Source organism: Uloborus diversus, chromosome 2 (assembly GCF_026930045.1).
Source record: "Uloborus diversus isolate 005 chromosome 2, Udiv.v.3.1, whole genome shotgun sequence".
Taxonomy (NCBI): domain Eukaryota; kingdom Metazoa; phylum Arthropoda; class Arachnida; order Araneae; family Uloboridae; genus Uloborus; species Uloborus diversus.
In genome coordinates this window covers 220,732,437-220,759,572 of record NC_072732.1, presented here as the reverse complement: position 1 = coordinate 220,759,572, position 27,136 = coordinate 220,732,437, and the positions used below count along the sequence as shown (strand labels likewise).

Here is a 27,136-nt window from a genome sequence, read left to right as displayed (position 1 = left end):
ATGTTCCTCCCCTTGGATGGTAGCGTCCATGCACCTCAAAATCGAATTATTTATTAACGACCCTTTCGATTTCACACATCCTTTTTAAGCGAAAACATTATCCATCATGCAACATCCAAAACCAGTATCAAGTCTCAGGCAATCATTTGAATTTTGAAGTCAAGAATTCAATTACAGCGTTGCGGTAAAATCCATTAGTGGGAAAAAGAAGTCCATTGAGTAGGGAACCCAGGTAAATGATACAGCGACCTTTGCATGTTCTTAACATGTGGCCGTATTCTTCTGATCGGTAGGGCGTTGGATTCGCAACTGCAGGATCGCGGGTTCGATGCAGCTGGTCGGAGATCCTCCGTGTACGCTAATGGTGACAGGTTCACGTCACGTTTAATCAGTCGTGATCACGAAGACCTCCAAGTTTCCATTCCAAATTGATATCTTCGAGGGTGCTGGATCAGGGATTGCCCAGCTCCTGGTCTGGATAAAGAAACTTAACTGTTTCCAGGGTCCTATCTGACCAATGAAACCATGCGTAAGCGGTAGGTACGGGAACATGGGCGCCCATATGCATAATTTTAAAAATAGGGGGGGGGGGGGGCGCTCAGATATTTTTTCATGGTTTAGCAGGATATATTTTCCCCATAGAAACCGATTTCAGTGCAGATTAGACTTTTTGAAGTGTGACATTTTTAATAAATTATTCATTGATGGCTAGAGAAGAAATGTTTTTTCATTTTTGCAAAGAAAAAGTACTAAAAGCAAGGAGGTTCCAATATCTAAGGGAGGGGAGGGGTTGAGCTCCCACTTTCCCCCCTATATGGGCGCCCTTGACGAGGGAGCCTGGAGTGTAGGCTAGTGTTATTTAACACGTTGACTACGGAGGTATTGCTATTTCTGTTACTTTAATCTGCTATTAATCTATTACCAAGTATTTGCTAGAAAAAAAAAGTTACACTTCCATCTCATTTCATTCCCCCTCCCCCGAAATTTTAAACTTTTTCAATTCGATCCTATATTTACAAGTTTATTCATTTAAAAAACGTATTGCTAGCTTTATATCCTTGAAATTAAAATCAACAAAACTTATGAACTAACAATTGGCACTGGGGTGCTAAAATCAGATGTTCCGGTCAGCCGAACGCGCAGCCCCTAGTGTTTAGGTTCCAAGCACGCTTGGTACTCGTTTTATCGACCCACTGAAGAAATGAAAGGCCGAGTTGACCGTGCCGAACTTTGGCATAAAACCCGGGTCTGCGGCGTAGCGAAACGAGCAGGGGACTCTTATTAAAGTCATCTTAGTTTATTCCATAAGATAATACAAAAAAAAAAAACCGAATCTTTGTCAAAAGCAGTCATTTAAAGGAGTTGGAATGCCTGAGCACAAATGCACTAAACTTCAGTAATGTAAATTTTTCGTTTTAATCCATGCCTCTGTTTTCTCTTATTCCTTAGAAATAATTTGGATTTGGTATAACAATATTGTCCCCCCCCCCCCCATTATTATCCCATTTAGCTATTAAATTTTATTTAATTGCTAAAATAAAAATATAATGGTTGAGTAACTTGATAAACTTATTTTGACAATCGTCACCACCTATTTTAAACTTTAATAATATTATTAACAAGAAATAACCAATGTTTTTTAGTACAAATAAACAGATTTTTACTGGATGTCTTTACATCCAAAAGTTCACAACTTTGAATTGAAAAAGGGGTTCCTGGAAACCCCGAAACACGTGTATTCAACAATCTATTTATTTGTGCTAATAAACGTTAGATAATTCCTGTTATTTCTCGGCTCAAAGGAAATAAATTATTTTATAACAAAAAAAATTCGTGATTTTACCTTTTTTTTTTTTTTTGTATACCGTTTTATTTTACAGAAACTTAAAATCTATTTTCCCCCACAAAATGTTTCCCTTAAATAGCTAAAATAAAACATATTTTGGTAAATAACTTGAAAAACTATTCTTGATATCTCCTCCCCCCCCTCCCATTTTTCGAATAAAATAATCATATTTTTATAACGCCAAATTTATGTCTTAAAAACAAATAATATTTTAATTAAATATGAAGTAAAACCATTATTGCTTTAAAAAATAAACTCCCTTTCTGTTTTATAACAATAATAAAAAGGAAATAAAGAGAAATAAATGAATAAAAAAATATGATCGAATAGCGAAAAGAAAAAATTATCAAACGCGAAAATCAACTTAGCAAGGAAAACGATGTGACGTCAGAAGGTTAGGTAGCTCCACCCATTCCTGTGACGTCAGAGGTAGACCGTTGCAGATTTATCCGAACGTGTATCATTCATCAATGGTATCAAGATGGTTATGGGCCATTGTCATTTTGACGATAAATCTAATTTTTCTTCAGACGATGAAAGTTCCGTGTACGAAGATGCGAGCCAATCCCAGAACGTAGAAAATTCTACGGGTTCAGATCGCGAAATCGACACTACGTCGGAAGATGAAAGTTCCATTGATGAAGAAGTTAGACCCCTAAAAGAAACAACTTGGTTTAGAAAAATAGCACCGCGGAAAGATGGATCGCGAACGGATGTGTATTATTACGAAAAAAATAGTTCGAAACGGTTAAGATCCATTCATGATATCAGAAAGTATTGCAACAGAAATGCTATCGTTTTTGAACCGCATATTTTTAATTTCCAAGGTAAAAATACGTATGAAGGGGAAGTTAATGGTCAATCCACGAGCGCGAATTTTTCTCAATTATGACTAGATGAAGAAGAGATAATTATTCCAAATACTTACAAACAATTTTTAAAGTCAAAACAGAGGGAAAACTGGGAAAATTCCATGAAGGAAGAAATGAAAGTTTTTCGGGAAAGAAAGGTATGGACTTTGACACCACTTCCAGAAAACGCGAATGTAATAGGATGTAGATGGGTATATACTGTTAAACGAAACGAACAGGGCCAAATCGTAAGGTGGAAATCAAGATTGTGTGCACAAGGTCACAAACAAGTTCAATTTGATTCGTACGATTTAACATTCAGCCCAGTTGTATCATTTAGTGTAATCCGTTTCTTTTTCGCATTTCTTGTAATTTTTCAAAAGTGGGAAAATGTCCAGTGCGATGTAAAATGTGCATACCTTTATGCTCCCTTAAAAGAAGATGTGTTTATGCAACAACCTCCCGGTTTTGTTGAAAAAGGGAAGGAAAACTATGTGTGTAAACTTCAAAAGGCAATTTACGGACTTCATCAAAGTGGTCGAAATTGGTATTATGAAATCGACAGTGTTTTAGCAAATATAGGTTTTAACAAATTTCAAAGGTGTAATTGTGTTTATATTTTTCAATCCAAAGTAATACTTTTATTATATGTTGATGACATTGTGTTATTCGGGAAAAATAGTAAAAATATTGAATTTGTTTTAAACTTGTTGAATAAACATTTTGACCTTAAAATTTTGGGAAAAACCAAGACACTACTTGGTGTAAATTTTGAAGAATATGAAAATGAAATTAAAATGCATCAAACAAATTATATTACAGAAATTTGTGACCGTTTTAGGCATTTTGACTTTCCAATTTCTTCATTACCTATAAGTAAAGGTATAGTTTATTCCAATTCAAATTGTCCTCAATCAGAAAGTGAAAAACTTGAAATGTCTAAAATTCCTTATAGAAATTTGTTAGGTTGTCTCGCATTTATTGCAAACCGGACCAGACCGGATATTTGCTACGCCGTAAACATATTCAGCCAATTTCAGTCAAATCCTGGAATGTTTCATTGGGGAGGATTACTTAAATTATTAGGTTACGTGTCTCACACTAAAGATTTCAAACTCAGTCTAAAATGTAACAAATTACAAATCGTGGGATTTAGCGATGCTGATTTCGCCAGTAACAAAGATGATAGAACTTCCTTAGGGGGACAAATAATTTCACTTGATAATGCTCCGATTTCTTGGCGTACGTTCAAAGAAAAAAGCATATGCTTGTCAACCATGGAATCAGAATTCGTTGCACTTACGGAAGCAGCAAAAGAATTGCTATGGTTTGACAGAATTTTAGATGAGTGCATTAACTTTGGAATTACCAATAGCCAGAAAGTAAAATCAATATTGTATGCGGATAATCAGGCCACGATAGATTTCTGTAAATCCCCAATTGAAAATTATAGAACGAAGCACATCGATGTTAAATTATTTTTTGTGAGGGACTTAATTTATCAAGAAATTTTCTGCATTAATTTTGTAAGAAGTAAAGAAAACCAAGCTGACGTATTTACAAAACCACTTTCTGGAACTGAACTTGTAAAATTTTGTGAAACAGTTTTTCATTAATCACTTTTGCTAACGATGAATATTCAATTTTAAAAGATGTAATTTCGACATTGTATCAGGAAATTTTTTAATGTATTTGGAAATACTTTCCTGTATTGTGTAATTTTCTCAAAAATGAAATATTCGCGAAATTTTATTATACAATCGAATTTGAATGGGAAATTTTAGGGTGTTGAATTTTCATGTTAGAATTTTTTTTGCAAATTACAGCTCTAATATACACTGTAGTAATTAGCTAAAAATTTAATATGTACACTTTTTTTTGCATACTTTATTACGAATGTGTTTATACTTGTGTCTTTGCAAATGTTTTTTTTTTCTTCTCGAGTTTTAGATTAAAGTCTGGATTGTAATTTGCGATTGGATGCATATATTTTCGTCCTGATGGAATGTGTTATATCGCCGAACGATGTTTTGTATTATGCTTAATTATTGTTATATTTTCACTTTTCTATAAAGTTATAGAATGGATTTGTGAAACTAGAAGCCAAAGATGTTTTTTTTTTTGAAAAAAAATTTTTATTAGCTGTTTCTTGTAAGATGTAGAGAGGAGGGGCATTGTTAGAAATAGAACTTCTACAAATATCTCTACACTTACTTTTGCCCAGGTAACTGAACTTCACGATAATCAACCGACGCCTGTTCGGACCAACGATCCGAGTGAATCGGAAGTGAGTGATCGGATCGGAAGGGTGACGTAACAGACTCCCGCCATTGGCTTAGCAGGGAGGCGTCTCTGCCACTTGGTGCATCCTCATTGGTTGCGTGGACGTGAGGGCATTGATGTGAATAATGATGAGGACAGACTATTTAATAGCGATCGGAGCTGAGATTCGCTCTCCCTTTTTTAAGACTCGTTCGGTGATGTCTGTCTGGTAAAAGGTAGCTAGGGTAGAGCTCGTGTTGTTCGGCGGATTGCCGACTGTGCTTGGCTGATCGTAGTAATAGATTAGCGAGCCGTATTAGGATGAGCTTAACTTGCTAGTCATATTTAATTAATCTTTTTTTACCTTTGGCTTCAGTTATGTTTATACAATTATATTTACATTTTTTCACTTGTTAATAAATTCTAGTTAATTTTTAAAGAAGTCTCTTCATCAGTTATTCACAGAAAGTAGATGAAATGTTAGTTCTTTCACTAACTCTGCAAGAAGTATTACAGTTAACAGGTGGTATCATTCATCAATGGTATCAGTTTCTTTCTTTCCTCTTTTGATGCGCAGAAAATTCATAGACAAAACAACAGTATAATTTTCTAATTAAAAACTGCACAGATAATCCTTGTACAGGCCGTGAGTGTTTTCGAAAGATTTACTCTTTTTGCTTTTTTATTAATTGTAACATTCATCAAACTAGCAATCAGCAAACCTAACTACACAACTACCAAATGTTTTTATTTCATGCTCACACCGACATCCGCAGAAGTTCTTCGACATTTTTCTATGATTGTTTTGCTTTTCTTTTCAAAAATAGTTTCAGAAATTTCTGTAAAAAGCAAAGCAATCTTTTATTGATAAAGTTATAAAGATCATCAGTGTTCCGCTCGCCCCCTCCCCCTCAATTATATATTGAAAAATACATAAATGAATGAACTAAACGAATAAATATAAAACAAATTTTTAAAAAAATGAAGATTATGCCGCCCATGAATTGCAAAACAAATACAGAATTCGATTCGAAGAGTAAATGTGGAGAATTGTCCCGCGGTTCCAAAGTTTTCAAGTAAAAGTGAGAAGGGTGGTAGAATGGAATAGGAGAATTGGATTCTTTTTTCTTCACCCTCATACTCGTGAGTTCTTTCCGCTACGCCGATCTGTTGTCGTGGTGAGAAACAGGCTGGAGGGGGGAGGCAGACATGTTTTGGAACAGTATCCTTCTTTTAGCTCTCTGCCCTCGTCCGACCGCAAAGGAGTACTGATGGGGACAGCTTAGATTTACGACTGTCCTTTCAACAACTCAATGATTGACGCTGTCCATCATGAAATCAGACCAATTAGAAGTGCAAAAAAAATCTAGTTAGACCCTCCCAGATACACCCCTTGTGTTGCCACAGATTGTGCGATTTCTCCAAGTAAGATTTTACGGAGAGGTTTAGAAGAGCCTTAAGTCTCTAGAATGCCCAGTAGGCCACTTTTTATCCCTTGTGGTAACTGATAATGGAAGGCATGCTTTTCTAATAGTCAGCTCAATGGCAATCCTAGTTAAGAGGCGAGGGGGAGGGGCGGATGTCCGCTGTTTTCACTTAGAAGAAAGTCATTGTCTGAAAACAATGGAAAGGGACACTGGCTCCTTACTTTTTCTAGTAAAAATCTTAAATCCAAAGGATGCCAGTTCATGAACAAAAAGGCAATTAGGGCGCCGTTTTACCGATAAAACGGCAAGTTGGGAGCGTTCTAAGAATCAAAGGGCAAGTTGGGCGCGGCGCCCTCCTGCCCAATCCTGGGGGAGGGTCTGCCTTTTCAGTGTTGTTACCAGTAACCAGCTTGAACTCGAAATAAGACTTTTTGATAGTGAACCAAAAAACTGTTTGTGCTTGAAAAACTACTTTTTTTTTAAAAAAATTTCTAAATAATTTGCTTTTAAAATATTTTTTTAAAAACTTTTTACATAATTTATTGGTTTTAAAAACATAATAGGGTTTTTTCCTTCAGTCAAAAGTATGTACTACTTTTAGTTACTGAAATTGATAGAATAAGCAAAAAAAAAATAACATGGAGCAAGAAAAAAAACTTTCATCACCCAACGTTTAATTTTTAATTAATTATTGTAAGTGTCCAATTTTAAAAGTAAGGCGTGGTCTTTATGACGTCACAAATGATGTACTTTGGCGCATCTGTCTACCGCGTTTCCACGTTATGATAATCAAGAAGCGAATTAAATATTGTGCTCAACGTTTGCTCTCAACCATATTGTTGCCAGCACACGTGAGTAGAGAAGCGAATTAAATATTTCGCTCTGTGAATGGCAACAGTAAATGGCATTTCATCATTTATGATATCATCGGCAGAAGCGTAAACAATGAAAGCGCGCCGATTAAAATATCTTTTAAAAAATATAAACTTAGTCAAATCCTTTAAAAAATGGTCAGATCCCATGTTTTTAAGCATACTCTTTTGGAAAAAAATACTTTTAACAGTTTGGAAGCGACCCCATTTGAGGAAATTAATATTTTTAATTTAAATGTAGTTTTCATAGTAAGAATGATTGTGTACAATTTTCCTCTGCTCCATCTTTTTCATACATATTGTTTGTTTGTAATTTTGCTGTAAGCTATTCAATTGTTTTTGAGGTACCTATTGCGTTTTAAATTTAAAACTTTCATAGATTCATTCATTTTGAATGAACCTATGATCTGAATGACGAATGAATCTACATTTGAACGATTTAATCTGATTAATAATCAGATATAGACAAAACCTAAACCCATCATCAAGCCTGCAGTTTCAACATAGGCGAATGTAACTTTTTTTCTTTTTCTGAAATCTTTTTGTATAACTTGTGTAACAGGTATGCCGGTGGGATATTTTAGTGCTCCGTAATTATTTTAAAATATATCCTAAAAATTGTACAAATAAGTGCGCCACGAAGTATTAAAAAAGTGCTTTAAAATGTATGCTGAACAAAATACATGTTCCAAAAAGCGCTATCCAAAGTGTTCTCAAAATTATTCAAAAACGTTCTAAAAAGGGGGACACATGTCCATACTTAAAAAGTATTTTGAAAAGTGTTCTCAGGAAGGTTGAAATACCTATTTCAAAAAATGTGTTCTCAAACAGGGGACAAGTGTCCATGCGCAAAAAGTGTTCAAAAAGAGTTTGATTATTTGCAGTGCACTAGGAATCAGCAAGAGGTCCAAGCCAAGAAAAATTTCTAGGAGAGCATGTGATTTCTTGCATAAAGCTCTGCTCCATAAGCCGTACGGTTCTGCCAATATCCAGTTTTGTAAAAGTTTTTTTTTTTTCTGCGTCGCGATTAAAATGACAAAATCACCAAGTTAGTATTTTCATTGCTCGCGACCTGAGATGTTTGCAATACTGATATTTGGATGCCTCACTTGCCAAATCGACTAACTCCATAAAACAAAAGGTAGAGACTAGTTATGAAGAAGATGGTGCTTATCCATATGAGTAAATAGGTCCTCATGGTACATTTTCTGCCATCACATGGTCAGAAACTTACTAAACCCAAACTTTAATATAATTTCACATGCTAAGCATTGATGAAGCACTATGTAGCACTATTAAAGCAGAAATGAGGATTTTTTTAGAAGGTGGAGAGAATCGATTTGGCAATTCAGACATCCATTTGGTGATCCTGATCAACTTTTGGGGTAGAAGAACCTACTTGTATAGCAAAAGCTCTATGCATGGTAGGTTTTTCACAATTTGCTGCCAAAGTAGGTTACAAATCGCATTTTTACAAATTCCAACCGTACATCACCGGCTTGTTATCTGCTGAGAGAATAGTTTTCTGAAGTTAATTTTTCCTCGTTTGTAGCCTGTTGCTTTATCCAGAAGGTATGCAAGTGGCATTTCGATAGCTCAAATAATTGCTGAATTATCTTAGCTGAAAAACCAGCCAAAAATTGATTTCATCAATTTTGTCTCAATTTCAAAAAGCAATATCTCAAAAGGGTCCTCTTATTTTAGTTTTCCTTCACATCATTAAAAAGAGCACACTTTTATTAACTAAGAAACGTTAGTTTCATTTTTGAGACGCACCCAATAAAAAAGAATAATGTGAAATCAACAAAAAATATTAAATCTTACAAATTCGTGTCAAACAATTCTAAATATATATATATATATATATATATATATATATATATATATATATTTATATATATATGTATATATATATATTTATATATATATATTTATATATATATATATATATATATATATATATATATATATATATATATATATATATATATATATATATATATATATAATACTGGATCTACTGAAAAAGAAAAGAAAAAAAAAGGGGGGGGGGGGGGTTCTATTGTAGCTGAGTTTTGACAGGAAATAAAATCTGTTTTAAATATTTTAGACCGTTAGTTTTTGTGCGAGCATCCCTCCAACAGCCCAAGAAATGGTAAAAAGTGACATTCCGGTTCCTGGAAACGAAGTAAAATATATGTGTTAATTTGAAAGTAGTAACTTCAGGTAAAAAAAAACTCGATAACAGGACGAAGCTATTTCCTCAAATATTTTCCATGGTATTACAAATCACATGAGGGGACGAGAGTATGGCCACAGCCCTCTCATCCAAAAATGAAGTAAATACATATAACTGGTTTAATCTGAAAGTAATAAATTTTCAGAATAAAAACCCCGATTGCAGAACGAAACTATTTCTTCCAAGCCTTTCCATACCATTGCAGATCACAATTTAATCTGCTATTAAATTTTGCCCAAGTTGGAACAGGAATTACAGTCTTCTACCCCCTCCCCCTCATCCCCATTAATATGTTACTACATATATAGTTTACATATTTATGGGCCCATTTAAATTCGAAAAATTATTGCAGTACTAAAAATTTCTGAAACTTCATTTTTACGTAGTGTAAGTTCAGACCTCATTGAGGAAGGAGGAGGGGGGAGATTAGAAGCTCCCTTAGCGCCCCCCCCCCCCCCGGATCTGCTACTGCCATATGATATTAAGAGTATTTTGCCCTAGACATTATTTTTTTGTAAATATCTTCAGAAGTCACCAATGTCTATGGCTCGCTACTTTCACTTCAGTAAATTAAATGGTGGAACGGTTGAAAAGCCATTTTTTTTCCCATTATGAGCTCATTACAATCCCAGTCAGAATTTTTATTCATAACTACGGCAGTCAAAGCACATGATTTTCATTTACCGCTTTTCACATTTTCAATTAACAGTTACCTGGCGAAGAAATTGCAAGATCTAAAAACATCTGTAAATCTCTTTCTCACAAGTTCATTATTACTTTGTGGAAAGAACCCTTTACAGTACCATTCTGAAATTTTTTATCACTTATGCACCACATTTATTGAGCAATCCGAGTTCCTTATTGTCCTTATTTAATCGCTGTTGAGATCCTTTGATTTTTCAGCTTGGACCAGGGGCCTATGCCCCACCACCGTCCTCTGCAGGCATGGCTCCTCTGGTCCTGAGCACTGTTTCCCGGAATCCGCTTCTCCTGCGCGGCGGCGTCCATGTCCTACACACACACACGCTCACACACACGCCCTTACACACATACACACACGCCTACGTGCCTACATAGGTCAATGCACACACACTAGTCTACACATGCACGCACGCACGCACGCACGCCTACGCACACACACACAACTATACACACGTAACCAACCAGGAGGAGGGACAGGCTTGGGGGGACAGGAGCCGTTTCTAGAAACAATAACTCCAATGAGTAGGGTCCTGTCACAACTCGTGATTGCGAAAAACATAATTTGAATTAAAAATTTCAGAATTCAAATTCTTTTTTTCTCTTTTTTTGAAAATATCAAGCAATGCTTTTTATGACTTTGAAATATTAGTGTCGCATAATCTTGCGAAGTGACATATAATTTTAAATCATATCCCCCCCCCCCTCCCGAGAGCTTTAAAAAATATCTCGTCGAACACTCTCGCCCTCATAGGAGCTGAGAAAAAAGCACCGAAACTTTTTACATTTTTCGAGTTTTCCTCTCCCACAAAAACAAACGGTCTAAAATATCTGATTTTTTTTCCTTTCAAAACACAGGTGCAGTAGATCCTGTAAATTTTATTAGAATTGCTTGACATGAATTTGTAAGTAATTGAAAAAGTAATTTATGTTGTAAGTAAGTAATTAATGTTACATAATTAAAAGTGTGCTCCTTTTAATGATATGATGAAAAATCAAATTAAAGAAGACCATTTTGAGATTGCTCTTTTTAATTGAGACAATATTGACGAAAACTTTTTTGACTGAACTGGAAAAAATTCAGCAATTTTTTGGGCTATCAAGATGCCACTTGCATAAAAACAGGCTACAAACAAGGAAATAATTAGCTTCAGAAAACTAATCTCTCAGCAGGTACAAGCCGATGTGTATGGTTGGAATTTGTAAAAATGTGATTTTTATCCTGCTTTAGCAGCAAATTGTGAAAAATCTACCATGCATCAATCTTTTGCTATATAACTAGGCTCTTCTACCGCAAAAGTTGTTCAGGATCACCAATACCAGTATTGTAACCATCTCAGGCCGAGAGCAAGGAAAGCACAAACTTGATGATTTTGTCGTTTTAATCGCAACGCGGAAAAAGAGGCCAAACTACGGATATCGGCAGATATATACAATTTATGGATATTTGGCATAGCTTCATATTCGTCTTCTATGAACATCCGTTAAAATTTTCTTAAAAATTGGAGAGGGTCGATTGGGAACCCCTAGGTCACTTGACAAGGAAAGACCCATGTATATTGCATTTTAAATCGACTTTTTCGAACCAGATTAAAAATTTTTATTAATAAAAATAATAATAATAAGTACTCTTTATGTCGAGAGCTGGTATCTTTTAGACGTCAGACTATTTTTATTTTCCCCCATTTCTGGCAAAAGTATATAAATATTTATTTATTGTTTATACTTGCACTTGAAGTTTACATTTTAAAATTTCTTTTTCATCTATAATAAATGTTTTCAAAATAACTCTTGCATTTTTATTCATACACTTTTAAATTTAACTGGAAATAATGATTGAAGCAAGATTAATTTTTACGTTTCCTTTTCTCCACTTTTACAAATATGCACACAATGTAGCGACAAGGATACTTTCCCAATATCTTTTTTTTTTTCAGATCCACCTTTAAGCGCAACACTTGAAGATTGCCTGATTTTTTTCAGTTAAAAAAGTTAGGTTCTGAAAAATGTGGCTTCTAGTGATAGAAAAAGTGTCTGCTGGCCACTGGCCAGCAGACACTTTTTCTATCACTAGAAGCCACATTTGAATTTTCAGGTTGAGTAATACAAAAATTAATTTACTTCCCAGTTTTTTGTAAGTCGGCGTGGTTTTTGCTGTTTTTGGGATAATTTACACTAAGCACATACCTTCTGCCCCCCCCCCCCCGCCCTATAAAATTTGAAATTACGGGCCTGGAGACAAACCCTATATTAACAGAATCAAAGATAAGGACGAAAGCTGTACAGACTTTAAAAAGGCTGAAGTAGTGAAATTTAGAAGTGTCTTAGCTGCTTAGCATGATTAAAATTGTCGATTTAAATCAATTAATTCATTAAGTTTTTAAAAAGAAAAATTATTGGTCGACCATTTTTTTTGAAAAGAAAAAAAAAACTATCAATAATATTTTGGAAAAAAGTTATGAAAAACACGTTACAAAGTTGCTATTTTTCTTGTCTTCGATAATTAGAATTCCACTTACAAAACTCTAAGGACCGCTACCAACAATACTGTCCCAAGATTTGATGTGCCAGCTTCTAACGAAATAGCGGGAAGCGAGAAGTCAGCATGTGGGGGAATGCGGGATACTTTTGAAGTAAGGGTAGACGCAGACAACACCAACCCCGAGCCCCTAGGCACAGGCGAAGAGCCTCAATGACGACTATAAATCACTTGTGTAGTTCAGTACTTTCTCCTAAATTTCGTCTCTGATTGGATACTTGTCTGTCAATCAAGTCTGCTTAGCCCATGCCTTTTTGCTATTCTGTAAAATGATTTCCTTTGAAACGGTGGTCGAGTTCCAAAATAGATCTCAGTACCACGCGGCCCCTTAATAGAAATATTTTTAAATACATTTTATTCTTTTTCTGTAAGTTATTCTAAACATTCTTCTGAAAAATATTTGTAATATCATGAAATTTGTCAAAGTTATGAAAGATTTGCTTTAAATATGTCACTAGCGCAACATTTCTCAGACAGCAAAACACATTTTCGAAAATTAACATCTCAAAATGTATTCAAAATTTCAACAAAAAAATTTTCAGGGTTAATTGTAATGGCAAATGGAACAAATGAAAAAGAATATCATTGAAATATGACACCAGGGATTTCATTTTCGTTTGTGGCTGGATGATTTGATATGCTAACCAAAATACTAAAAAAAAATCTTTTGAATTTTACCATAGAGATATAAAATTGAAATATATTTACATTTGTAGGAAAAAAATATCTTCATTTGAGAAAAAAAAACAGCTGATCACAGAGAGTTTGGAATGTTGTTGAGAACAGGGCTCTCATTGGTTTTGAGTATCTGTAAGAGAGAGAACTTGGATTATATATTAAACGTATTTGAATTATGATTTTGAAGTTAAAAATGTAACTTTTTTGAAAATTTCATTAAAACATAATTAATGAAGTTACTAAACGGAATGCTCATAATTCCGGATTGCAATACTATCTATCAATGAGTTACAAAGACTTAACTCGTTGATGGTACACCAATGTACATTAAATGTGAAGTTTGTACATTATAATCGAAAACCGGAGTGCTTCAAAATTTTAGAGGTGCTGATTTTTAGGCTTAATGTTTAATGAGTACAAAAATAGAAATCATTTTTATTATTAAACCAAATGTTAAGATAATGCCGGAGAAAAGCTAAAAAGAACAAGTGAAGAAGTCAATTGTACAGATGACATGGATAAAATTTAACTTCAACTGTAACTGATCCACATATTTTAAACATTGTATATTCCAATTCCCATGTTGCCAATGACAATTCTGACACATGGATTAGGGTGTGAAAGGTTTTGAAGTCAGCTTTAAACCCTGGATCCTGCAATTTCAAGACGTTGAAGGTTTATCTAAGTATGTGTTAGAACAGCTCAATGTTGTTTTAAAGAATGAAAACGAGAAACTTATTGCACAAACTTATGATGGTGCATCTGTAATGAGCAGAGAAAAGATGGACTCAATACTATAATTAAAAACACGTACTATGACGTACCAACTCCGTCCACTGAATTTAATTATGGAAAAGCTGCATCTCACCATCAACACTAGCTTTCCGCACGATCACCCCAACGCTTAGCAGAAATAGCATTATAACAACCATCTCAGTGATCATGTAAACATCAATTATGACCACCCAGAATTGAGTTGAAAGACCTAAATGACATAAAGATCACGCCATTGAATCTATTACGAAATGCATCAGAAACTACGCTAGAAATTTCTTTACAAAGCACCATCCCCACAAAAATAAAGAAATTGCAAATCAAATTCATTATATATCAAATCATATTGATAATAAGAATCCTTCAAACACCATGATATTAAATTTTGAAATAGTCCCTTTTCAAACACCCTGAGCCAATCAGCGCTCTCCTTCCTTCCTTGAACATCACATTCTTTGAGTGTTGACCATTTGCCGATTCAAGTCATGTGACTTAAAATCAGCAGTTTTAAAAAATAAAGTATTTTTTTAAAATCGAAGCAACTTTTCTAGCAATTAAATGACATTTAAATACGGGTACGGATCGGAAGAGTGCTTCGCGACAGGACAGCTGTCCTTTTGTGAAGAACACTCGATCTCCTCTCCCCCTTTTCCCTCAAAGATCCACTTGAGTTTGACCTCTTAGAACTTTTCCATCCGAACTTTTATCAGATTCAAGTGATGCTTCGAACCGCGAGCTGTGCGGTGGAATCTCCAAGATTATGTTTGTCGAATTTCTAATATTCTTAATATTGTACATAAATGTAAAATAGTAATGTAGTTTAGTTAACCAAAGTTTTGTCTAGTCCTTTTTTCAGGCCTCTGATTTATTATGAGTCTAAGTTTTCAGTATAGAATTAACTCACCTATTGACGTAGGAATGAATTCCCGCTTTGACCTCCACAGCCGCCGGTTATGTTTTTCATCGCTCTCAAATAACCGCCTTTTTCAAGGCGGCCGTTACGATCCAATTTTGAATCTCCTGCACAAGGAGCCCAAAATGGCACAATCTGGTCCTAACGGGAACCAGGTAAGCCCTTTGGTAACTTTTGTTTCACTTTGTGAGAGAGAAAATTTTGATTTTGTTAACATTTCAAAGAAATTGTTAAACAATGAGCTATCATGTGAAGATTTAAACTTCTATTCAGTAAACATTGATGGTATACTAATAGAAGGCTATGATAATTGCATTAATGACTGTGAGTCATATAGGAAACTGCATAACCTTAAATATTCAATAAACCTAAAATTGAATGAACTTGAAGCGTTAAGATATAAAGGCATTATCAATAGACTAGAAACAGAAGTAAATACCCTAAAAAATCAAATGTTAGAACTAAACTCTAAAATTGAAAACAATGGTGCTGATCTAAACTCTAAGTCTGACACTAATTTAAGTAATGGGGCTGACCCCAAACACTTAATAACATGTCTCAATCCCCCCAAAAATAAAAAAATAAAAATAACAAAAAAAGATCTAACGAAAATTCTAACATTGCAAACGAATGCAAAATTAGCAAAATTAATGATAATGCCTCTACAAGCAGTAGCAAGGCTAAAAATAACCAACCAAATGATAATATTGATAACAATTCATCTACTTGTGAATCTACAACGGAAATAAATCAGAATAAAAGCAATCAGAATAACGACTCTTTACAAAACATGGACTTTGAAAATGAGTCGATAAACTCGGAATTGATTTAGCTGGTCCTTTAATTTTGAAAAACGGATCAAAGGTGTGGATTGCTTTATTCACCTGTGCTGTGTATCATGCTGTTCATCTGGAACTTGTTTCTGCATTACCCGCAGATAACTTTTTATTGGCTCTTCGTCGATTCATAGCCTGACGAGGGAGACGGAAAGTTGTGTATACTGACGGAAAGTTGTGTATACTGACTTGTAGTAATTTTATTGGTGCAAGTTCTTTCTCAAAGAAAATTGATTGGAATAAAGAAGTCAAAGACAATAGTGTTAATAGAATTAAATGGAAATTTATTCCTCCTGCTTCTCCTTGGTGGGGAGGATTTTGAGAAAAGATGATAGGCTTGATGAAGAATGTTCTCTGAAAAGTTTTAGAAAATGCATCATTAAAATACGAAGAACTTTATACAATTCTTTGTGATTGTGAAAATGTTTTGAACTGTCGACCCTTAACTTATGTATCTGAAGATCTTGAACTACAACCGATAACACCTGCTTTATTTTTTCGAGATTTGAAAGGAAGTAGTGTCCCAGATCTAGATCACATAGATTCTGAATACTTGCAAAGAAGAGACGTTTATAGAATGAAAGTCCGAGAAGATTTGAGAAAACGGTTTCGGACAGAGTATTTAGGACAGTTGAGAAATCATGCCACCAGAAGAAGGAAATACACAGAACTGTCAATCGGTGATATCGTGTTGATAGAAACAAATGAAAAAAGAATAAACTGGCCATTAGAGAAAATTATAAAGTTATTTCCTGATAAAGACGGTGTACTATGCCTAGTAAAACTACAAACAAGATATGGGGAAACACTTCGTCCAATACAGAGACTATATCCATTGGAAGTGAACTGGGAAACTGGCTGTCATTTCAGAGACTGTGTTGAGAATGAACATGAAACTGAGACCATCAGTGATGAACCTAATGGACATGGTCATGATCCTCCCAGGGTAACCAGGTCTGGACGAGTGGTCCGAGCTCCTAGACGTTTGTATCTTTTGAGCTGTTCATCCGACTGGGGTTGAGTTTCAACCTGCGAAACTCAACGGGGGGGGGGGGGGGGGGGGGGGGGGGGGGGGGGGTAAGTTACGAACACTCGATCTTCTCTCCCGCTTTTCCCTCAAAGATCCACTTGAGTTTGACCTCTTAGAACTTTTCCATCCGAACTTTTATCAGATTCAAGTGATGCTTTGAACCGCGAGCTGTGCGGTGGAATCTCCAAGATTATATTTGTCGAATTTCTAATATTCTTAATATTGTACATAAATGTAAAATAGTAATATAGTTTAGTTAACCAAAGGTTTGTCTAGTTCTTTTTTCAGGTCTCTGATTTATTATGAATCTAAGTTTTCAGTATAGAATTAACTCACCTATTGACGTAGGAAAGAACCGACACGACGTATGGCATAAAGAAGATAAAGGTAAGCATTTTGATTTGCTTACTTAACTAAATTGAAATTTTATATTTTGATATTGTTTGAATGCTATCGTTCGAGAAACCTTTTACGCTGTATGAGAGAATTATGATCGGGAAATGAGCTGATATGAGGAGGGGTAGTAAGGAGGAGGGAAAAAATATTCAAAAAAGGAATCTTTTCAGGACCACAAGTGGTATTTACATATGTACAGTATGGGAGATAAACAGCGTGAAAATAAGTATTTACATCATATACAAGTGTGAGGATTACATGCATTTTATCTTTTTTTTTCTGGATTAGATTAGAGTTTGGATCAACGGCGGCCGTCTGGTCCATACCAGCTTGGCCTGGGTCCCAGCCTCCTACTGGAGTGGGCGTGAATGAGCGCCAATCCTGCCATCAGGGGTGGAGTAAAGAAAACCAAAATAAACATGGGCACCCTCAGGCGGGCAGTCCTAGTATGGGAGGCTCTCCGACTTTGGAGGGAGTATGAGATAAACATTGAGTTCGAGGGGAAACTAGTATCCCCTTTAATAGCAACATAGTTAAGTTGTTCCTTGATGAGGGGATTGTTATTGAGTTCAATATTAATGAAAAAAATTGGTGGAGATGTCAATTATGTAAGAGGTGATCATCTGTAATTGAGAGTCATTGTGAAGAGTTTTGTTAGAAACGTAGAAAAGGGGTTTTATAAATTTTCTGAGGACGACATTCTGGAGAGTTATGTTGTCTTTGCCAGCAGCTTTCCTTTCCAGGAGTTTTAAAATTATTAACATTATTTCTATGGGGGTGATGACTGGGTGCTCGTGGTTTGAACAGGGCGAGCATGAAACGGCTGTAGGGGAAAGCGGGTCTAGAAGTTCCGTTTTTTAAACAAGCTCAAAATTTGTTATGAAAACGCAGTTCTAGAATTATTATTCTGAAATCAAAATAGAGTAATATATGCCCCTATGAAGTAACAACTGTTTTTTGTGTAGTATTTCATAACACTTTTATAATTATTATTATAGTACCAGATAGAGAAGGAACAACTTACCCCTTCTTGGGGGTAGTTGTTCCGATATTAACTCGTCAATGTTTAACGATGATGATTTCGAGATGAACATCGGTTTTGAGACAAGTAATTTGTTAAACGTGTGATTTGTGAGAAAAAAATAAATGTTGATTAAAAACAAGTGTTTATTTAAAGACTAATAAGCAATATTTTCCGAATAATCAGATGTTTCTTTTTTTTAAGCTTAATGGTCATTAAAGGACTTCCAACTAACTCAAATCCAGCATGGATCACTTCAGAACTCCATAAATTGGGATATTACCCGTCACATTTTACTCAGCTGCATGAACTCCCTTTATTTATGATTCATTTACCCCTCTCCAGTCATAATCAATCCATCTGAAATATCCAATTTCTGAACAATGAAAATATCTCTTGAACCTCTAAGAAAAAAGAATGCTGTAAGCCAGTGCTGGAACTGCCAGCAATTCAATCATAGTTCATTTGGCTGTAATAGACCATCTGTATGCGTTAAATGTGCTGGACCTCACAGATCCTTGTAATTGTGACATAGATGAAAATCCGCCCCCCTACTTGCTTCCCCCCCTATGTGGAGTCCCCCCCCCCACCTTCCAATTATTCAAAATGCCCTAGCAAAATATAATCAAAAACCCCAAAACGCTCAAATTAGCCAAAATGAAGACACCTGGTTCAATATCAGGAGAGCAAGCAACATGAAAACAAACTGAAATAAGCCACGAGTTCCCCCTTTGCCCAAACTGCACTTCAAACCAACAACAAAGATCTGAAAAAACAAAATGCTTTAAATAGCAATGTATTTAAAAGGGGAGAGTGGAACATGTTGAAACATTTGAGTTCTCTGACTGCCGAGCTGAGCAGTTGTGAATTTTGATCGCTCCTCTCTTGCGTCCTTTTCAGGATGGGTTTAAGCCGTTTGCCTCCACGACTACTTTTGACCTCTATGGCTTCTTAGGAGTCATCAATTGCTAAGGAAATTGAGGTGAGTCACTCTTCCTCGTTTTTAGGTCTCCTGATAGAAATATTTCAGTCCAATACTATATTGATTTGCTTAATGCGACGCCTTCTCCATCTGACTGTAGAAATCTCTATATTGATATTGCTGACATTCTTAATGAATCTAAAATCTTAAATCTTTCAGTTCGAGATAAAGTATCTATAATTGAAGTATTTGAACTGAAATTTAAATTTTATCGTATTAGCTCCGTCGCAACTATTGATGGTCTTACCCATCAACTTGATGTTGCACAAACTAAAAATGTTGCTTTGGATTCAGAAATCAGGTACTTACGTACCAAAAACTATACTAGTAAAAAGAATACAAGTGCAAAGAAAAATGATACGGTGCCCACTACTGTAGTAGGTAATTGAAAAAATAAAAGAATACATAGAGTTTCAAGCACCTCTTCGGAGGATAATAGGAAACCAAATCTAAAACCTCTCCCTAAACCTAGTACTAAAAATAAAAAGGGGGTAAAATGGGGACAAACCCTCTGTTAGGCTACCCCTTGATAAAACTCACCCTGGTGCATCTGTAGGGGAAAATGCTCAGGTTGATTCTGATGCTGAGATTAGTCAAATAATAACCGAGGGAAATATCCAAAATACTGAATTGGATAATGATATCATGAGCATGAGATCTGATTCTGATGACAATACCAACCTAGCAAATGAACAAAGAAATGAAAACTTTTCTGGGTACTCATCAGATAATGAAAATTACAATTGTGATTCCCCCGTGCTGTCATACAGGACCCCCCCCCCTGAATAACGAACAAAACGATGATGATGCCGATAACGACGGCTGGACCCTTCAATCGGGTAGACGTAAAGGAGTGGGAAGCTAATGTGCAAACCCCCCCTCAGTCAACGCCCATAGAATTGTCGAAGATTACTTGGAAAAAAATAAACTAGGCAATCATACTCTTCTCCTACCAGACGAGAAGCTGATTAAAGTCGTAATTAGGGGTCTCCCCATAAATTCAAATCCATCCTGGATTTTACATGAACTAGAAAAGTTGGGGTTTTACCCCAACACCAAATCCAATTGCATCGAGGCACTAATAGGGATCCATTGCCCCTATTTCTCATTCACCTTCCCAAATCAGAAAATAACAAAAGAATCTGGAATGTTGAATATATTGGGAACTTAAGGGTCACTATGGAGCCACTAAAGAAGCAAAATAAAGTGTCCCAATGTTGGAATTGCCAACAATTTAATCACAGCTCCTATACTTGCTCAAGACACCCAGTTTGTGTGAAATGTGCAGGCCCACATCGTGCGGCCCTATGTACTAGAGATAAAAATTTCTCCCCCACTTGTTGCTTATGTGGGGGGAATCATACCGCGAACTATTCTAAGTGCCCCAGACGGCCATTCAAAGCAAATGACATGAACAATGGTTTTATTGACCAAATCCCCAAAAATAGAGGTCCAAAATTACCACGGAACCCCAGGAATCAGGGAGCTCGTGTCCCCCATGAAGCTCAACCTCTCCCCCACTCAATGGGGTGGCGTACGAAGAACTCTGGACATGAAAAGGAGCCTAGGGAATGATGTTGTCAATAACCAGTGGACTGGTAAAAATCAACCCACTACTATGAACTCAAATAACTTGCAGAATAAAACATTGGACACTCTTACTCTAACTCTCCAAGCGTTAATTGGAGAACTTGCTAATATGAGAAACCAGCCCCATTATGGGTAGTCTGTCAAAGTTCAAAATCTGTTCATGGAACTGTAATGGTATCATGGACAGAAAGAAAACGAAAATTTCGGAACTCAATTTCTTCTTAAGTACTTATAATCCTGATATCTTATGTTTACAAAAAACCAAATTAAAAAATTTTGAAGCTCTATTCTTATCCACAAGGGTATTGCCTTCTCCGTTTCTTCAATACCCATCAATTTCTTTGAAGCTTCTAATGCCACCATTAATTTAGGTGATTTAAAAATACTTGTGTCCTCTATTTACATGCCACCAACCAATGCACTTGACATTGAAGAAATTAAAAAAATCTTGGACTTTTCTGAAAAATGCATTGTTATGGGTGATTTTAATGCCAGACACAGTACATGGAGTGCAGGCAGCAACAACAGATCTGGCAGACTGATTAAAAAACTTATCAACTCTAGCTATAATTACACTCATTTCGTTCCAAATCGAGCCACCAAGTTCCATGCTAATAGAATCGGTTCCATAATCGACTTTGGTATCGGATCGGGGCATTATGCTTGGAAGGTAGCGTTCTAGAAAATTGGAAAAAGTTCAAACAAAGATTAAAGTTTTATCTAGAGGCAACAGAAAAAACAAATAAGGCGGATCAATCTCTGAGAAACTTTTTTCCTGCTTTGACCTCCATAGCCGCCGGTTATGTTATTCAACGCTCTTAAATAACCGCCTTTTTCAAGGCGACCGTTACGATCAAATTTTGAATCTCCCGCACAAGGAGCCCAATATGGCACTATCTGGCCCAAACGGGAACCAGGTAAGCCCTTTGGTAACTCTTGATTCGATATGTGAGAGAGAAAATTTTGATTATGCTAACATTTTAAAGAAATTGCTTAGTAATGATTTATCATGTGAAGACTTAAATTATTATTCAGTTAAAATTGATACTATTTTAATTGAAGGTTATGATAACTGCATAAATGACTGTGAGTCATTTAGAAAACTGCACAACCTTAAGTACTCAATAAACTTAAAACTTAACGAACGTGAAGCCTTGAGATATAAAGGTATTATTAATAGGTTAGAAACTGAAGTAAACACTCTGAAAAATCAAATGATTGAATTGACCACAAAAAATTGATAACAAGGGTGCTGATTTAAACACTAACTCTGGTATTATTTAAGTAATGGGGCTGACCCCAAACATCAAATCAAATGTTTAAATCCCCCTAAAAGCAAGAAAAAAAACACTAAAAAAAGATCAAACGAAAATCCTACTATTGCTAATGAATGCAAAATCACTAAAATAAATGAAAATGCCTCTACTAGCAGTAGCAAGGGAAAAAAATCAAAAAGCAAATGATAATATTGATACTAACCAAACTAATTATAAAGCTCTAAGTGAAACAAATCTGGAAAAAAAGTAACCAGAACAACGACTCCATACACAATATGGACTATGAAAATGAGTCAATAAATTCGGATAATGAAAGCATTGAAATTGATATTGAACCACCTACAGTATTACCAATATTCGAAAAACCAGCCTCCACCTCAAATGAAGAGGGGGAATGGCAGATTCAAAGACGTACTGAAAAAGGTATCCCCCCCATCTGGGTGGATAATGTCACAGACCCAGTGAACACCCTCAAAAAATTCACTGAGATTGCCGGTGAAAACATCACTGGAAAATTAATGCACAATGGTAAACTGATGTGCAAAATAAAAAGTACTAATGCACACAGAATACTTAAATCCTATCTTGATGAAAATAACATAGCAAACCATACTCTACTTCTGCCTGACGAAAAAATGCTAAAAATAGTCATCAGAGGTTTACCAATTAACTCAAACCCTGCTTGGATTACTACAGAACTAAATAAACTGGGATATTACCCATCCCACTTCACTCAACTGCACAAAGGCAGAACACACGAGCCCCTCCCATTATTTATGATACACTTACCTCTATCAAGTCAAAACCAAACAATATGGAATCTGCAATACCTTGATAATCTAAAAATAAGTGTTGAACCACTTAGGAAAAAAAAACTCAGTCAGTCAATGTTGGAATTGCCAACAATTCAATCACAGCTCGTTCGGCTGCAACAGACCCTCGGTTTGTGTTAAATGTGCCGGACCACACAGATCAAGCAACTGCGACCGTGACCAAAATCTCCCTCCAACATGCTTTTTGTGTGGTGGACCCCACACATCTAACTACTCAAAATGCCCAAAAAGACCACAAAAACCAAACATAGACCTCCTTAAATTCAATCAAAAACCAAAAAATGACCATACAAAGCAAAATGAAGTCGACTGGTACAATACCAGGAGATTAAACAACATGAAAGAAAATTTGAGCAAGCCGCAATCGACCCCATTGCAGCATCAGGGTCCCCCAAAGCAGCTGCAAAACAATCAGCAAAAAACAAATGAAAACAGTGCCCCAAGCACAAACTTAATAAACTCATTAAGCATGACATTAATAGCTCTCCTTGGAGAACTGCAAAAAATGAGTACTCAAACAAACCATGGGTAGTTACTCCAATTTTAAACTTGTCTCCTGGAATTGCAATGGCATCCAGGACCAATTCCAAACAAAAATTACTGAACTTTCTGCATTTATTGAAAATTACACCCCAGACGTCATATGTTTACAAGAAACAAAATTAAAGCCTCAAGAAAATTTCTTTATTCCCGACTACGCTGTTTACCGTGAGGATCGCCTCTCTAATGCTGGTGGTAGTACAGCAATCCTAGTGCACAGAGCACTAAAACACAAACAGTTACCCACCATCAAATCTACCTTCGAAAACACTACTGCCGAAATCACTTGTGACAACAACAAACTTATTGTAAGCTCAATATATTTGAACTTACAAACCCTACACAACTATAATGACATCGAAAACCTACTTAAAAATCCTGTAAATACTATCCTCATTGGGGATTTTAATGCAAAACACAGATCTTGGAGTTCAGGCGGCGGAAACACAGCCGGTAAAAGAATTTATGAAATGGCGGGGAAAAACAATTTTCAAATCCTAGCTCCCTCAGACCCCACCCACTTCCATGGTGATAGAATCAGTACCACATTGATTTCGCGATTACAAACTTCAACAATTGCTTTACTATCAATTCTCTCCACGAGCTTCGATCTGACCATAACCCAATCATGATAAACTTCCACATGGATCATACCAAACAAACATACCAAAAAACCATCACCACTATTAATTGGGAAAAATTCGCTACTACACTTGAAAGTATCACTCAAGTCACTCCCCATATCCTAAACCAAGAAAACATTGACGAAGCTATCAGCTTCATTAACGAAAAAATCAAAGAAGCAAAATTAACTGCCTCCTATACTAGGATTGTCACAAACAAACCTATCAAGCTACCCACTTACATCCTGAGTACAATAAAACTAAAAAATCACTTTAAGAAACTCTGGAACTCCACCTTTTACCCTCCAAATAAAACAATGTATAATCACCTCACGAAAACAGTCAAGAAACTAATTTCGGACTACAAAAAAGAAAAATGGGAAAATTACGCTCAATCCCTCTCTACTGAAGATAACACACTTTACCAAGCTACGAGAAAACTGAATAAAAAAACCCAAATCATTCCCCCCCTCCACAGTAGCAATGGAATGGCTTACGATGAAAAAGAAAAGGCAAATGCAATTGCCTATTCACTTGAACAACAATTTACACACAGCACCCAAAGTTATAACAACAATTTAATTGATCACGTAAATAGTGAAAACAACATATTTTTCTCTACTGATAACCTTTTCCTTCCCCCTCCACGTATCTCCCTTGACAACGTAACTGCTGAGATCAAAAAACTGAAGAACAACAAAAGCCCAAGTGAAGATGGAATTAACAACTTGATCATAAAAAATCTCCCGATTAACATTCTCATATATATTACCCAAATTTTCAACCTCTGCATAATTTTAGGATATTTCCCGAACATTTGGAAAAATGCTATAATCGCTCCTATTCCCAAACCTAACTCGAATCCAAGCTGCTCCCAAAATTATAGGCCAATAAGCCTGCTAAATTCCCTCTCAAAAATTTTTGAAAAGATTCTTTTAGCAAGAATCAACTCATACCTTGACGAGCACAATTTGATACCAAATTATCAATTTGGTTTTAGAAATAAACACTCAACAAAACACCAACTCCTAAGAGTTACTAATCATATTACTGAAGGCTTACGGAAAAATCATCGCTCTATCGGACTTTTCCTAGACATTTCCAAAGCATTCGATAAAGTATGGCACAAAGGGCTAATTTACAAAATGATCAAATTAAAAATCCCAAATTATCTTATAAAAATAACTAACTCCTTCCTACAAAACAGATCATTTCAAGTAAAAATCAGAAATACCCTCTGAAGCAAACACCCAATACAAGCTGGCCTCCCACAGGGGGCAGCACTCTTGCCACAACTATACAACATCTACACCCATGATGTACCTGCTTATACCAATACCCTCATATCTATGTTTGCCGATGATACGGCCCTTATTGCCACAAACCCAGATCCTGACATAGCCCATCTCCTTCTCCAAGAACATACTAAAAGATTACAATCCTGGTTTATAAGATGGAGATTTGACATAAATACAGACAAAACAAAACTCATATATTTCACTAAAGGGAAAGTAAAATTCTCCCCCCCCCCCCCCCCCATAAAACTCTACGGAAACGACATTCTCTACTCTAATTCGGTCAAATACTTAGGTATACAACTTGATGAAAATCTAAATTTCAAACAACATGCCACCAACAAAGTGCTGGAATGCAAAGAAAAAATGGTTACTAACTACTCACTGTTGGTCTCTCCTAAACTAAGTCTATCAAATAAAAGACTACTATACCTAACTATTCTGAGACCAAAACTACTCTATGCAATTGAGATTTGGGGATACGCGGCAAAATGCCACATCAACTCCCTACAAATATTTCAAAACAAGATCCTCAGAATTATTACCAAAGTTCCCAATTATGTCAGAAACAATACTCTTCACAAAGATCTAGGAATTGAATCAATCTCAAAATATATTAGAAATCAAGCCACCAATTTTTATACTAAACTCCACCCCCACCAAAACCCTAACATTGCAGATCAAATTCACTACATTTCCAACATCAAACAGTACAAAAATCCTTCAAACACTATGATTTTAAATTTTGAAACCATCAAAAATTTTCAAACTACTACAGCCAGACGAGCAGATACGATCCACCCCTTCCAGCCTCCTTGAGCCAATGGACGCACTCCTTCCATCTGAGGATTAGCTCTCGTCCAATGAGATCTGACTGAAGTTCAATTCTAAAATTTCCAAATTTGTTTATTTCAGCACCTTTTTTCTGATGTTTTTTCTGTCTGTTTTTCTAAGACTAGTCTCTCTAGTGATTAAATCACATAAAAATAAATAAATTTATGGGGTCTCTCCATATAGTATTTATTTTTTAATTACTCTCTCTCACACTTGAATCAAGATAAAGGGAATCCCAAAATCTAAAACAAATTCGAAGAATATATAAGGCGGATAAATTAAAAGTAGCATTGTTGCTAACATGTATGGGCGAAGACTTTAGATATTTTTAATAGGTTTGGATTAAGCTCCGCCGATTCTGAGAAATACGACGCTGTACTAAACAGTTTTGATGATTATTTGGCACCAAAGAAAAATACAGTTATAGCCAGATACAAATTTTTCAATCGTGTTCAGGGGGAAAACTAAACTGTTGATTCTTTCGTGATGAATTTAAAGGTTTCGGCTAAAGATTGCGATTTTGAAACGCAGGAAGAAAATTTAATTTGAGAACTTTTAATTATTGGCATAAAAGATGTGACAGTCAAAGAAAAACTTGATAGAATCGGATCTAAATTTAGATCAGGCCGTGAAATATTACCGTGCTAAAGAATCGAGCACCAAGTAATTCAACTAATGAGTCATGAGTCTTCGGTCTTTGCAGTAAAAGAGAAAAAGAATTCAAGCACTTCTTTAGCTATTAACAAGCGTGCGTCATCGAAAAAGAAAAACATCGTGGA

At 35.7% G+C, this 27,136-nt stretch overlaps 1 long non-coding RNA gene across 1 annotated transcript in view; it reads right to left on the bottom strand.

The window, feature by feature from the left end:
• Window positions 1-27,136, bottom strand: part of LOC129217708 (uncharacterized) — an 86,225-nt gene that overhangs the window by 37,339 nt on the left and 21,750 nt on the right. The window contains exon 4 of the long non-coding RNA XR_008580246.1: window positions 13,444-13,543. This is a non-coding gene — a long non-coding RNA (uncharacterized LOC129217708). The remainder of the gene's footprint in view (window positions 1-13,443; window positions 13,544-27,136) is intronic.